A 16,685-nucleotide genomic window follows, 5' to 3' on the forward strand; every position below is an offset into this window, starting at 1 on the left:
AAACTATGTAATCCGAACAAAACCTTTAAACAAAGCGAATTTCGGAAAAAATTAATGTATTTGTACATCAATAATAATATTTTCGGGGAAAAAATCGCCTTTAAATTGCTTCTCAGCATCTCGCCCACCATCAAAAAACAGCACTTTCTGTACCAAATCGTCACGGGAGATGATAAATGATGTCTATACATCAATATGAAGCAAAGAAACGAGTAGGTGGCTCCAGAAGGTACGTCGAAGCCGATAGTCAAGTCGGATCTTCATCCAAAGAAAAACATGATATGTGTTTGATGGGACTGGGAGGGTATGGTGTACTGGGAAGGAGTTCTACACTGCCCAGCTACACCGCGTGAATGAGGCTATTGGACTGAAAAGACCTGATCGACATGGTTAAACCATACTCCTTCGCGACAACGCCAGGCCCCATGTTGCACAAGTCATCAAAGCCGCACTCAAAAAGCTCGAATGGGAGGTCCTTCAGCATCCGCCGTATTCTCCAGACCTTGCACCGACCGATTACCATCTTTTCTGCTCCCTGTGAAGCCATATGAAGAGCGATACCTTCGATAACTAGGAGGTCCTTAAAAACTGGCTCCACAACTTCTTTGACACCAGACCAGGCGATGTTTGGCGGAACGGCATGAACAAATTGGTCGAGAGTTGGGAAGAGGTTGTAAACAGCAACGGCGAATATATAATTGATTAACTTATTGATATAGTTATTGTCTATTTTTTAAATAAAAGTCTTCGGTGAAAACGCTACGAACTTATTTCAGAATCTAATACATCAAACTGGCTGACACAATTCATATTATTGCAACATATTCCTCTACACAAGGTAGTACATTGCACCATTTTTGCTTCATATTATTCATAAATGACATTGGATCCTGTTTTTTTACAGCTAATGTTTGCCACTGATTTACAAATCTACTCCGTTATTAGTAGATATTTTACTGTTTTTCATGCTGACCTTTGCAGATTGTTTTTGTGGGGACAGTCATGCATTTGTTATGGGAAGAAAAAGCGCAACAACGTTAACGAAAAAAAAAATTAAATAAAAGCAACCTCAAACTTACACTTTATTATAATAAAGTTTTATAAGCTATGAAAGTCATACTGCCATTTTTTCAGTAATTTTTCAGTAATCAGTAAAGGTTTACTGGTAATGCAATTTTTTCCAGTAATCAGTAAAAAATTAATTTTACTGCAATTTTTTTAGTAATCAGTAAAATTTTACTGGTTATTCAAATTTAATTTCTTCATCAGTAAAATTCCGCTGATCACTGCAATTTGCAATGCAGTAAATTTATAATGCATAAAAATTCATATCAACATATTTCTAAAATCTCGAATTAAAAACTGTGGATTTGGAACAAAAAGTTTGCGAAATTTTTGTAACTCTTCATAAGCAACAAAGCTTCAAGGAAGAAGGAAAGCAACTAATCCACATTAATCGACGTGTGTACTAATAGTTGAGAATTAAAACGTATTTTAATTTGTATCAATTAAAACAAAAACCACACTTATAACTGAGAACCAGATTTATAACAGTAGAATGTGCATGTGGATGCTTACAGATATAACTGTTCCCTCGACATTGAAGAACAGTTCCGTTCTCATATCACTTAACATAGTGCTTCTGTATATATCATACAAATATATTTGTGTTCCACCTACGATCACGCTTATAAGTAAATCGGTGTGTGTAATCAAAACTACTTTTGCTTTCTCTTCCGTTCAGGCTGCATGTGCAGAAAACTGTGACGTAGCTGCTAGCAGAGAAAACTGATATAAAAAAACAACAAAGCGACGATATGAATTTGAATGAATGATAGGACAACACAATCGTTCTTGGCAATGCCGCCGGCACACACATACACAAGTACACACTCATATCATTACAATGCTCATAACTTATTTCATTATTGTAATCATAATAATGGGAACAAGCTTGATTATTTTCATTTTTAACTCGATCATTACACTTGTAAATTGAGCGCGAACCAAGCCGCCAATTTGAATGATGTCCAGTTGTAGAAATCAGTGTGGTTTGGCGCGCCAAACAGACATTAACTATCTGAGCTGAAGAGAAATTTTAATAAGCAATATGTGTACATATGTAATTGGAATAACAAAAAATTACATGGCGAAAATTCTTTAAGTATTTTAAAACATTAACTAAATATTTGCTGTAAGTAATGTACATCCACATGTACATAGATGTTCACGTAAAAGTGCTCGTGCTTACTTATAAATTTCAATTGAACTCTCTATAATACGAGTAAAAGCCTAATTTGATGATAAGATTAAAAGCAGCCGATAAAAAACAATAAATATTTGATAATAAGCACAAATTATATATTGAGTAGGAATTTTACAACTTATTGTGCTATTCTGCACTTTCAATTAAAAATTCTACGCTAAAATTTTAGTTAATGAGTGAATGTGGACGGTGTAAAACGTTTTTCAATTTCGCGAAAAAAATTTACTCAATCACGAGATAGTGACACGCATAAGGCTGATTAACGAGAAGGTGCAACAAATAGTACTTGACTTAAATTATAAGTTATTTATAAAATTGAAATGAAAGCAGTGATATTAAGATATAACGCAGCATAAATTTATATAAGAATTGAAGCTACCGAAAACTGACCACATTGAAAGAAAAAAATCCAACAGTTTAGTAGGCCTTACTTAAATTAGTAACCTAATAGGAAATGGATGAAGTAAAATATGTTCGATTGAGTAAATTTAAATAAATAATTAAATAATTTAAATAAAATAAGAAGAAAATAAATAATGGAAAAGACTGAACGCTGATTAAATCAAAAAACGGAACCAATGTGCGAGTATTTCAACGCTCGATAGCAACAAAGTCAAAAACCGCGCAGTTCTGTGTGATATGTGAACAAGTGCATATTTGTACAATTACATTTATGTATGTATGTATGTACGTGGGTCACAAATGATAGAAAGAAGTCAGTCATTGCCTTAAATTACAATTAAATACAAGAGAAACAGTTATCAGTTAAAAACAAAAAACAAAAATTAAAATTCACAAATTAATATTTACATATTTTGGGATAATTGCTGCACACAATCGGATTCCCGTTACAGAAGGCAAAGCCAGTGAAGCAGTTGAAGTGTATAAGGGATATGATACACGCATACAGTGAGTCAAAAAAAAATTATCACGGTGTTTTTTTTTTGCCATATTCGCATTGGTCTTCATGCCAATTTTTTCGTTACTTTTGTATACAAATATTTATTTATTTATTAAAAACTAATGTTTTAATTAAAAAATTACAATCTAGTGCCATAGCAACGCTGGCGCTACCTTCTTCTTATTGCATAGGTAATAGAAAATAAATGCTTACAAATATATTTATGAGTATATAAAAATTTAGTTCATAGCACAACAAAGACAACATATTGTAAAGTTTTAAACTGTGTGCAACATAAAAAAAATTAAAAAATGTTCAACAAAATCATGAACACTCAGAATTTTTAATTTTTTTTCTGCTATGCAGTGTTATAGCTCATTTGAACTTAAAGTTTTCTTGATTTTTAAGAAATATTCAGTCTTGTGCAGATTCTTGTACACAACACTAGCAGAAAATGCGGAGACCACCAGAAGAAAAATTATTAAAAATCAACGGGAACTTTCGGTAATTTCTACTAGCACTTTGTTATACCAGAAGTAGATGAGCTACGAAATTGCATACCAAAAAAATATTTTGGTTATTATGCAGTTTATGGCACACATGCAAAAATTGATCAAAAAAGTTCAGTTTAACGCCCAAATGTTTTCACTTTCGTGTATTTAGTGATTGAAAATAGTAACATTATAAAAGTTTTTGTTTTTTTTTGGTAACCACTTTTGAACAGAGAAATCAAATCAGTTTACTTCTTCAGATTTTTAATTGTGTCACCAATACGCATCGATTGGTACTTGACTTGACTTTTTTGGTAAATATTTCCATGTGCTCCATAAACCGTATAATTACCAAAAGTTAACAAAATTTTAGTATTCGAATAAAAAATTCTTCTGTAAATTTCATAATTTTTTTTTTGAATTTTGATCAGATTTTGAGGCTTCAGTTAATACGGCGTTTATTAATATAATATATACTAAAAACCATATTTTTCTCCCAAAAAAAAAAAACGAAAAAATATAGCATGAAAAACACTGCGAATATTGTACAAAAAATCAATGTGCCAAAACGCTTTTTGATTCCCTGTATGCATGTGGTAGAATTTAAAAAAATTTTATTATAACGTTCCGCGAAATTTCGGCCCTATATTTATTTTACGACAGTTTTGAGATAAACACTTACGTATGTAGTAGATATATATATACCTATAATTAGCGCGTACATCCGTTTTGGGTGTTTGGCCGAGCTCCTCCTACTATTTGTGGTGTGCGTCTTGATGTTGTTCCACAAATGGAGGGACCTACAGTTTCAAGCCGACTCCGAACGGCAGATATTTTTATGAGGAGCCTTTTTTATGGCAGAAATACAATCGGAGGTTTGCCATTGCCTGTCGAGGGGCGACCGCTATTAGAAAAATGTTTTTCTTAATTTTGGTGTTTCACCGAGATTCGAACCTACGTTCCCTCTGTGAATTCCGAATGGTAGTCACGCACCAACCCATTCGGCTACGGCGGCCGCATATATGTATGTATATATTTATATATAAATTATATATGCACGAGTGTACATGTACTGTCAGCGTCAAAAGATAGTGTGCACCACATATACCTGTAGATAAATTTTGACTATTTATATATTTGTTTTGTAATTTCAATATTTTTTTTATAAAATTCTAGTTCATACTACAACAAGAACCATATAAGGCAAAGTTTCGAAATTATGATGGCATCAATGAATATTTCTTATTAAGTCAGGTTGAATAGTTGCCCGAAGAGAGAGCTTAGGTAGGTAGTATAGTGGTTGTCGGTTGACACACCTAGGCCTGCTGTAGGCCCATTGTGATACCACCAGTTCTGTCCCCTCTCCTCACTCTACATTGTCCTCATTGAACCAACCTGTGGATTCAATATATCTAACAAGACTTGTTATTTTTATATTGGCTACTTCTGCCAAGTTATTCAGGGATTTTTTTCCTAAAATATTGAACCTTCTTCTATCCAGAGCCATGCACCCGCATAGCAAGTGTTCTATTGTCTCTTCTTCTTCGATGTCGTTACAGCTTTCGCAATAGTTGGATCGGTAATGTGGTACCCAATCTCGCTAGTTCATCTGCTTTGCAGTTGCCTTCTATGTCTTTATGACCCGCCACCTAGAGCAGGTTTATTACAAAGTACTGTGATAGTTCTGTCAAAACGTCGGTACATTCTTTTACTGTATTCGAGTTAATATTAGGCGATTTTAAAGCTTTCAGGGCCGATTGGCTATCTGAATATATGTTTATGTCCCTTGTTGTCCCATCAGTATAGATGCTTCTATTGTCTATTACCCCATTGTCCCAAACTTCTCTCTTTGGGAAAGTTGTGGTAAAGGATGTGTTTTAATGCAACTCCACTGAGCTACAAAAGTCTGTCGTTTGATGTAGGATGCGGTATTCGTCTAGTATTCTCGCGTGACCTCTTCTGTTAGTGGCTGAGTTAGAAGATTCTCTTAACCTAAGTGCCGATTTCACCGCCAGCTGTTTGCTGTAGGTCTCAATCGGTAATAAGTGCAGCATGACATTCATCGCTGCCGTGGGCGTAGTCTTTAGGGCCCCGCTTATGCAGAGACTAACACCCCTTTGAATACTTTCTAGTCGTTTTACTGTTGTTCTTTTCTCGAGTGTTGGCCACCAGACTAAGACACCGTATGTCCTGATAGGCCGTACCACTGCTGTATATAGCCAGTGTACTATTTTTGGGGATAGGCCCCTTTTTGCCCCCACAATTCTTTTGCATGTATAGAGTGCTGTGGCTGCTTTTTTTACTCTATCATTAATCGTATGTTTCGACGAGAGCTCCCTATCTAATACTAGTCCTAGGTAGCTCGCCTCTTCTCCAATTGACAATGTGATTCTCTCAAGGCTAGGGGGTTTAGAACAAATATCCTGTATTTTCTGGCGAGCATGATTAGTTCTGTTTTGTTGGGATTCACCCCAAGACCACTCGATTTCTCTCTTATTAATTAGGCAACATCGTCTGCGTAGGCCACTACGTGTACTCTCTTTTCCTCTAGATTCTAAAGGGAGCTTACTTGGAACAAAAATTAAATTCAAATACAATCAAAATCAAATATATCAATGCTGTCTCAATGTATTCCTGAAAAACTTCCTCATTCTTGAAGAAATCGTTTTCTTTATAATATGCATGTAAATTTGTTTGGCTCTCCACTTCAATATGTTTTACTACAAAACACTTAAACGTATTGAGTACCACCGGTCTCCGAATGAAGATACCAGAACATGTGGAATTCTTTAGTATGCGAAAATATTAACTCACATAAACTATAGGAAGAACGAAACTAAACGTCAACCAGCATAAAATAAATATCATGTCAATCAAAAGTAGCATAACCATGTAATCTTAAGATTATTTATTGGAGCTGAACCAGTTATACTCAGGTACTCAGATATGTATACAGTAGTTAGATAAATACATACCTTATCAATAGTTACCTGCTCATACATACATATGTACACCCTTATAAAAGTGTTAGAAGAAGTTTAAGAAGTGCCGCCTATAAATAAGTATTTTCCATGATACGGCAAAAAGCAGTTAGCGTTTGAGACCAGCTAAGAAAAAAGTTATGAATCGATAAGAAGAAAACAATTATTGCTAACTTCCATTGCTATTTCTGCAACTCACCTACTGACATCGTAAAACATGGACCTAGATTGAGAATATCGTTCAGTATTGCTACACAAATATGATTATTAAATTTTTTTTTAATTTCGAATAATAAAAAAGCTTAGCAGTGATCAAGGGAATAGATTACTTATAGGTACTTGCGTCTATTTATTAAAAATGTATGATTTAGTTTTAAAACGAAGAATGTAGAATAGTTTTATTTATTTATTTATTTCAAATATATGGAGTATTATACCCTTACCGACTAAGATTACAATTCAGATAGAATATACCTAAAATTAATAATAAAAATAGGTAATTTTAAATAAAATTTCTAATGGTTTTATATGACTCTCGTTTGAGAAAATCTCCATGCAATGAAATATCCAAGAAATTATATTTTGTTAAAAGGTTATTGAATTCTAAAAGCGCTTTACTGATTCTAGTGATTCATTTAAGGCATAATTTCTGCGATGTAAATTTATAAAATACAAATTATTATGCTGCAAGTATTTAAGAGAAACATTAAAAGAAATATGCTAATGATGTTTATTTATTTACTTAAGTCTTATGTAACAATAGTTCACTTACAGACTATTGACAATTATGTGCTTAAACTACGAGAATTTAAGTAACACTAAAATAGTTCTTCAATAATTTAGCAGTAGAATGCATATAGTAGATTGAATATATCTGATTATTACAGTTCTATGATTTTGAGTTGATTAGCTTATGTTACATCTATATATATATATATATATATATATACCTCACTAACACACTAAAGGACACAAGTCGAGATACTGTATTTAATACGCATAATGTTAAATGTTTTCGAATAGGACAGTTGTAAGCACTTCGACAAGTGCAGCGAAAGTTGTGATTTCTGGCCCCACAAGTAATGTCTATCAATTAATAGCATTGAGTCTTGATCACTGAGAAGATCTTAAGGCCATCGGCACAAAGTAAAAATTTAACTGATGAAAAAAACATTTTGATATCATGAATAAATAGCACAAATAAAAGCGGAACACCAGAGGTGGAATGAAATAACATTTAATTATTACGATGCAACGTCTTTACACAAATATGAAACAAAAACAAACAAAACAAGCTAATTTTTTAATTAAGACTCTATGAAAGACTTTGTCGAAGGCCTTCAAAAAGTCAGTGTAAATACAGTCGACCTGGAAATCAGCCGAGAAAGACTCAAAGCAGTATTCACTAAAACACCCAGTTTAGATACTGTAGACTTCCTTTCAAAAAACCCATGCTAATTCGGACAAATTAAAGATTTAACCGCAAAGCTCAATTCTGCATTGACCGCGTGCTCTAAAAAGTTGGAAATAGTCGATAGCTTGGAAGCAGACCTATAATTTCCAACGCCATTCATTATTGGCACTCTTAATGCACGAGAGCTTCCATGCGTCAGTGAAGCTCCCCGACGAGTTTTGAGTATTTCTTACCCTTAGAGAATAACCGGTTTTTGTTGCACTGCAACTGCAAAATGTTATCAATATCTTCCTGTAAGCGAAGCTTGTCATTAGAATTAGCTAAGACCAAACATTGCCATATGCGTGAGGTGATCCGTACCCATAGCCGCAGCGCACTATACACTTCATGCGCTTAAGAAACTGTATTGGGCAAGGGCGTTCTTGCCAGAAAGATACCAGTTGACACCCATGGAGCTGTATCGTCTATATGGAGTGCATATAGTAAAACTAACAATAGTGGAAAAAGTCGCAGAAAAAGCGCGAACGATGGCCGAATGGCAAAGAAGATGGGAAGAGTTAACCAAAGACCGGTCGACGTACAAACTTATACCAAAGGTGGATGAATAGGAAGCATGACGATATCGCCTATCACCTAAAAGCGTTAGAGCATCCGCCGTCTCACAAAAGATTTGTCTTGGGTATATGCTCGTCCATTGCTAAATGGGACTCAGTAAAAACGTTCGCGGCTACAGTTGTTATGAGGCTCAACCACATGACTGGGAGAGAAAAGTCCTGAAACGATAGCAACAACAACAACAACAGTAGTTCAAACAGCTTGGCATTGGAGATGAACTGATCGACGGCAGATAGAGATGCTTGAGTCAAACACTCACTATAGTATCAAACTGAAGACATATAGTGCCGGACTATTGCTTATTTTCCGATGTTGCATTTCCTCCACAGTCGCTTATGAACGAAGTGGGAGGAGAGGATACTATCGATGGCGGAAAGTACCCATACACTCACAGGAGTGGAACCTGAACGAAGGAGTTTGTTGTGTCAATAGACATAAATGCGTCTCCACTTTGAAGAAATGCTAACGCGGTTGAAGGGTGGAAATCAACCAAGGAGCAATGTTATAGTGGTATTGGAAACACGCCCACATACTTCTTTGATAATGTTTCTGACATTTTGATTTAAGGAGGTTACCAAAAAAACAAAAACAATAAGGAAAAAATTGGTAACAGTAGACCGACGTGCAAAGAATCCATGTTGAAAAGGGCTAATTACACTTTTGACTGCAAAATATAATTTATCCTTGATAGCTCACTCAAATTCGAGATTGTTCTATAATTTAAAATATTGTTTTGGTTTCCACTCTTGTGTATAAGAGTATTGATATTTAAAATCTTTCGTAAATTTTTAGCAGCACTGAGCAAACTTTATCTAATCTAAGAGTAAATATCTTTCGAACCAGACTATATTTGTCTGAAAATATTTCGGCAATCTTATTAAAAGCTTGATAGAAGTAATCCACATTGGTTGCCTAATCTCATACGATAGCTGAAGGCCATAAATTTGCAAAAAATATTAATTCCAACTCATATATTAGTATTTAACACCTGCGAGAAACCTGCGTGTTTTTAACATTTTACATAAGGATAAATAAATAAGAATAGAGTAAATAAAAGGAGAAAAACATTTAAGAGCTTTCTTTGGTTTATCAAAGCGGAAAATGGGCATGACTGCCTGGTTGATATCCTCGTTCGAAAGAGCCTTCATTAGCTCTTCATTTCGTTGACATATTTGAATTTGTAACTGACGTTGAGTACGACCATAAAACGTTAGCGATTACTCAGCTGCTGCAATCCATCTACAGTGAGAACTCACTTGTGGAGGCCGCTCATCTCTAAGAATAGGCAAAAAGTAGCAGGTTAGTAAACACTAACATTTAAAAATACTGGACTTACAAGTAAATAAAGATTGTTTTTAAAAAAATGCTTAAAATCAAATATCTCGAAAACAGTTAATCTTTTTTTGTTATATAACTAAACCAATCAGAAATTACCTAAATAATAACGGCCTTAAGGGGGTAGTATGGTTAATTCAGTGTAAAACAAGCATATTTTTCGAAATTTTTTTTGTCGACACAGTTGATTTATTCAAAATTTTAAAATTACTTCATTATATAGTCATATTTAAAGAATATTGTGTGAAATTTTCATTGATTTTTATGAAGAAATGAGTTGGTGGCAGCGAATCTTCGCGGACGTCTCATAAAAAAGTTTTATTGCGGTGTCCCTCAGAGCTCATTACTGGATCAACTAAAATCAAAAACCAAATTGATTTCATCACCTAATAAAGTTTCGCAGGTAACAACGTCGAATTTTTTTTTTTTTTTTTTTTTTTAATTTTTTAAAGCGCTTTGAAGTCAAAACACCGATTTTTCATAAAAAAAACTTGAAAACTTTGTTGTTTTAAAATATGACCAAATTAAAAAAAAAAAAAAACTCGACGTCATTACCTCGTGAATAAAGTAAAGAAACAAAAAAACCAAATTTGAAAAGAATCGGTGCAGTAGATATGAATCTACAGTGGACACCGACCGTAAAAAAGGCAAGTGTGAGAAAAACGCGTTTAAAGATTTTCGGCAGCGTGAAATCCGGTTGGAGAGGTAGATACTTAATCCTTTGTGTCTTTGTCAATTTTACTCTAATGCACTTCAAACTTTCACACAATAATCTTAAGATGTTATAGAATAATTAAAAAAAAAAAAAACAAAAAATGAAAAAAAAAAAAATACCATACTACCCCCTTAAGGCCGGCGGGCCAATTAAAAGGTCAAAAAAATCGATTTTTTTTTTTTCCTGAAATCAATAGCTTAGATATTCAAGAACATGAGACACAAATTTTCAGAGTTAAATTCCAAGTATTTGCAGAGCTACAGAGCCGAGCGTAGTGCGGCGTCGAGCAACCGGGCGCTTATTGTTGTACTTTGCAGCGCGTTTTCTCGGCTTTTCATTTTCACGATTTTACCTAATTTATGTACACGATTGCAAAAAAACTAAACGAGCTATCCATTTCATTCAAAATGCGTTATCTTCAGTATTGTTTTCTCTTCTATGTGAACTAAAAAAAACATCCAAAAACTTTTTTTAAGCGACTTTTTTACCCAGTTGAAGAGTTTTTTTTTCCTTGAAAACCCACTTTTTTTTCTACCTTCCCCAAAAATACGAATTTTACGTGTTTCTCCCAATTTTCTTAGTTCACATCGAAGATAATTAGATCAAAATTAATAATCTTTTTTTTTTTGTTTTCAGATGAAAATTGCAAGTTGTATCTTGTACAAAAGTTGGATACTTCAGTGGCAGGCCCTCTGGGAATCTATTGATAACTCGGCTTACAATATATTGTTGGAGATTGTACAAATTTTTTTTTTTTAGTTCAAATATATATTAAACTATCCCCAAAACTTCATTTGGCTAATTGTTTTTTTTCTCATCCTACAACGCTTAGCGAAAACTACTGAATTTAGGACATCTAATTGGCCCGCCGGCCTTAAGTATCTAGGACAACTTTCTCGGTAAGCCTGTATACAAAGAATGATCAATTTAGAGATATCGGATTTTAAATTAAAATAAAAGAATGAAAATTCAAATTGATTGGGCAATCTTTATTTTTTTGTGTAGAACCACTCAAGACATTTATTTTTTAAAGATAAACCCTTTCAAGTGTTGGCCGTAATTGCGCTGTAATTCCGTCATCCGTAAACATCAATTTTAAATGACTGGCTGGAAGGCTTCGGTCGGTATCTCGTGAATAACTTTAGTAATGTTGGCCTCCAGTGGCTCAATCGAAGCTGGTTTACCCAGAAAGCTTTCATACTTTACATAAATGAAAATCCACTTTTCCGAGGCAAGAGATAAATTGATCACCGAAACGACGATGCAGTAAATCCATTGTTTCACGGACTGTATGGCTGTATGACAAGTAGCGCTCTTACAATGGCGTCAGCTTTGTCTTTTAAGAAATATGGGCCGATGATTCCTCCTGTGGATGTACTTGCTGTTCTTGAATGGCTTCGGGTTGCTCTTCGGCCCGAATACGGCAATTTTGCCCATTGACGTAGCCATTAAGTCAAAAAATGGGTCTCATTGCCGAACGAAATGCGGGTCCTGAGCTCCCGGTGATTAATTTGTTTAGTTAGTTAAAAAAATGGATAACATAAAGATAACATTTTTTTTATAATGTCTCTACAAATACATCAAAAAATACAACGAATTTAAGTTAATATTCTGAGAAGAATTTAAGGGAATTTCCTAAGAAGATGAAAAAAATGTTTCCTTAACTATTCACATAATGGCGAACATAAAAAAGATATTTTCTCAAAACTAACGCAAGTCAACTTCCATTCTTGCACCTTGTATATTAGATAAAGTTGTATTTTTTTAATTTTTCTTAACTTTTTATAGTTAGGTTTGACAGAAAACTTCCTGCCACAAAAAATTTAAATACTTGGATGAGCCCATTTTTACTATCTATTAACTTTATATAAATGTTACAATTTAGAAGCCTTAAAAAGTATGAAACTACGAACTAAACTGAAAGATCTTTTAAATTCTATAAATCTAGAGATTTTTCCTTAGATCGAGTTAATAAAGCGAATAAATAAATAGTGAAAAGTTCCAACGAAAAACTATTTTTACCAACATCCCACTGTGTGATACAGAAAATTATAATTATTTATTTATTTAATACCTCTTTTAACTTAAGAGAGCGCAGAAGTACTTTAGTCAATAGACTGTTTTCAATTGAAATCTTATGCGATGAAAGGTTCACGTAAAGAATATCTCACCGATAACTGTTTCGCTGGCGATGAATTTGATAGATCAGCTGCTAAGCTAGAACGCTGAAGGGAGTAACTTTGTCAAAATTGCAAAGATCCACTTCAAGCGATTTGAAATCAAATTAGGATGAGCGCTTAACTTTCATACGAATACTTCAAACTGATGTTAGAAAGTGCAATACCTGCTCTCCGTTGCGAAAGTACGATGTCGCACAGCGTACGCGATGCATCATTTATCTCACAGTCAGAACCGCCAGCGGTGAAAAAACAAAGTACCTCCGAACAACACACAAATTCATTACTCTTAAAAATTACATATACCTGCACACAGAAACAGCATAAGCATAAATTATGCTTACAATGCCGTATGTCTCACAGCAATCTCTCACGATGTAAAATAACAACAATAAGGTAATATTAGCATTCGAGAGGACTATCATTAGCAAGATCTATGGTGTTGTGCGCTCCGAGTTGTTCTGGTCACGGCTCAGACCGAAAACCGGTTTAGAAATACTTAAGAAGAATGACAATTTATAGTTAAAACATAGACAGACGACACAGGCAAGATGACTGTTAGCGCCTGCGAAATATTGGCGTCGTCGCCAAACTATGTAATCAATAAAATCTTTCGTGAAATGCCGGCGTCTGTGTGTTTCTAATATTCGAGATTTCCTTGCCAAAGACCGCTTGAATGAAATATTCAAATACAAATAGATTTCAATGATCTTCAAATACAAATAGATTTCCAAATCTTTATCAGGAAAAATGTTTGAGAAAAATGTGCATAGCGAATCAATTTGTATAGTCTGTAGGTATGTAAATATGTACATATTTTCTTAGGACGCTGGATTGTCTTAGTAATAGCAATGTATTTTACGCGCATGCGTATCTGCGCTTACATAAAAGAAAAACGTTAAATCAGAAAAAAAGCATTCAAGCATTATTTATATGTAGGAAAACACCCAAGCCGTCAGTAGAAAAAATTGTAAAAAATCAACGCACATTTTTATCCACTTGGACTTTTCCCAAAATTCAATGGACTACAAAACTGCATACTTGAAATTATTCCGGATATTTTGATTAAAAGGTTTGAAAGTTTGAAACTTTGAAACTTTGCGTTATATGGTTTTTGTTGAAGTATGAACTATATTTTTATAGAAACATAATTGAAATTAAAAAATAATCAAATAAATAGTCAGAACTTGTCAATATGTGGTGTACACTTTCTCTTGACGCTAACTGTATATTATTCTGTAAATACGCCGCACTAGAATATTAAAACCCCTATTTTGAGTGTACCTTTGGCGTAGTTACGGCAAAGAACATTAGGTAGTAGAAAAGCGGACGAGGGGCCTCTCATAGCTCATACATAAATGGCAAATAAGTGTTGTTTATATCCCTTTTACGGCTAAACTACCTGAACAATTTTGAGGTACAAAGCATTATATATAATTCGAAACAGCAATCCTCTTTGCCGGCCGATATGCCGCAAAACATAAACATCGATACCTTATATGCAGCGATTCCTTAGGAGCAATCCAAGCAATCTTAAATGCTAATTTTGCCAACCCAACAATATCACAGATAAGAGACATTCTTATTGAGTACACCGAAAAAATCAAGCTATTATGAATACCAGGCCACATCGGAATACAAGGCAATACACTTGCCGACTCTGCTGCCAAATTAGCCACTAAATCCCCGGTTAAACTCATCAATACCATCAACAAAAAGGACATTAAAAAACTAGCTTACAAAAACTGCCTAAGAAATGAAATTACTCAATGGTCTGAATATACTCATTACTATATTACAAAAAGATAAACCCAACTCGTCAGCCAAAAACACTACCAACAAAAATAACAAGAAGGCAACAGATTATATACACCCGCTTCCGTCTAGGACACACCAGGCTAACCCAACAACATCTCTTCCAAAACGTCCAACCACCACTCTGCTAATTTTGCAACGATACGAACTTAACAATACCACATATAACCGAAGGATGCCTATGTAATGCACACCAACATAAAAGAATTTATAAGATTTATAACTAAACTAAACATTTATTTTGAAGTGTGATATATATATACATAAGTCTTATTTGTACACATAGTAGAAATAAATTAATTTTAAGAAGCTAATGGCCTTAGTTGCTAACGCTTTTTCTAGATTGTTAAGGCATAATTACAATATATTATCCTTTTTCAATAATAATAAATAAATAAATAATATAATTCGAAAGGTATTTTGATGCTGAAGGGAAGAAAAGTTATCGGATTCAAATCTAGTTTAAGCGCAAAAATGAAATTCAAAACAGCAGTAAAACAATATTTAAACATGAATGCAAATGTGAATCCTAAATGTACGAGGTGTGTTCAAAAAGTATCGCGAATTTTGAATTTTCGCAGGTTACGTATATTCGAATTTCGATTTTTTTGGGCCGATATGTTGGTACTAATGTCTCTCACTCATGCCGACGAGTTCGGCCATTTTGAATGTTCAGTTAATTGTTGGCAGCTGCTTTACCTGCACGTGTTTCGACTCGTTTATCGGTGGTACAAAATGTTCTCAGAAGGCCGAGAAGATGTGAACGATGAAAAGCGTGCCGGACGCCCGAGCACTTCAATAACAGACGAAAAAATTGATGAAGTGAAGAAAATGGTATTGGCCAATCGTCGAATCACCGTTAGAGAAGTTGCTGAGGATCTAGACATATCGATTGTAAAAGTTTTGCTTACCGTTTTCTTCGATTGCAGGGGCATTGTGCATCAGAAGTTCTTGCCACCAGGTAAAACGGTCAATAAGGAATATTACTTGCAAGTTATGCGCAATTTGCGCAAAATAATCCGCCAGAAACGTCCGGATTTCTGGAAGAACAAAAATTGGCTCTTGCACGACTTTTTGGCCAAAAACATCACACTAATAATGCCACAGCTACCGCATTCTCCAGATCTGGCCCCCAGTGACTTTTTCTTGTTCCCGAAACTGAAGAGGCCCAAGAAAGGACGACGCTACGCTACAATTGACGAGATAAAGACGGCATCGAAGGAGGAGCTGAACAAGATAAAAAAATGATTTTTTGAAGTGCTTCGAAGATTGGAAAAACGTTGGCACAAGTGCATAATATCTCATGGGGATTACTTTGAAGGGGACAAAATAGATATTAATGAATAAATAAATGATTTATGAAATTACACAAAATTCTCGATACTTTTTGAACACTCCTCGTATGCTTTAATATTGATATTCCCCAACCTAAGAAAACAGTTAAGAATAAGATTAAAGCTAAATCTCAATTAATATTATTTTAGGATGCAGGTAAAAGTGAATGTGGAACCACTTTCGTATTACTTCAGAGTGGCGTTCCATCTTACTCATTACATCATCATGTGCCTGTGTCCAGATCCCGCTTTTTTATAGGGATAATTCTTTCCGCGAAACCACTGATGATCTCCCTTGTCGAGGCCCTATGCTCTCGAGTGGAGTAAACAAGCAAAAACGAAATGTAACCGACTGCATTCTCCAGCGTTCCGCGTTATTGTTCCTAACACCTGCATTGGAAAAATTTGTGTTCAGCGTCATCTTCGGCGGCATCCGCGTATATGTATGTGGGGTGTTCGCTTTTCCCTATTTTGAACAGGTATTTATTTTATAAGTCTAGCCGTTCATTTGCCGCGTGCTTTATTAATCCAGCGGTCTTGCCATAGCCTTAGCGTTTCATCCCTTAGTTCGCGCGCTGCTTCTTTAAAGCCCACAACTTGTTTCTCTCAAAAGCTAATAAGTCTATCAGTATTGAACCGTT

General features: G+C 34.7%; 1 protein-coding gene across 2 annotated transcripts in view; it reads left to right on the forward strand.

The window, feature by feature from the left end:
• The first annotated feature begins 2,384 nt into the window (after positions 1 to 2,384).
• Positions 2,385 to 16,685, forward strand: part of LOC128864219 (solute carrier organic anion transporter family member 74D) — a 31,121-nt gene continuing 16,820 nt past the window's right edge. Inside the window, exon 1 of one of the 2 annotated variants that reach the window (XM_054103779.1) lies at positions 2,385 to 2,536. The gene's annotated coding sequence lies outside the window, so the exon portion shown is untranslated. Of the gene's footprint in view, positions 2,537 to 2,564; positions 3,176 to 16,685 lie in introns of those variants that run through there. The other variant, XM_054103781.1, reaches the window with a different exon arrangement.

Source organism: Anastrepha ludens, chromosome 5 (genome assembly GCF_028408465.1).
Source record: "Anastrepha ludens isolate Willacy chromosome 5, idAnaLude1.1, whole genome shotgun sequence".
Lineage (NCBI taxonomy): Eukaryota > Metazoa > Arthropoda > Insecta > Diptera > Tephritidae > Anastrepha > Anastrepha ludens.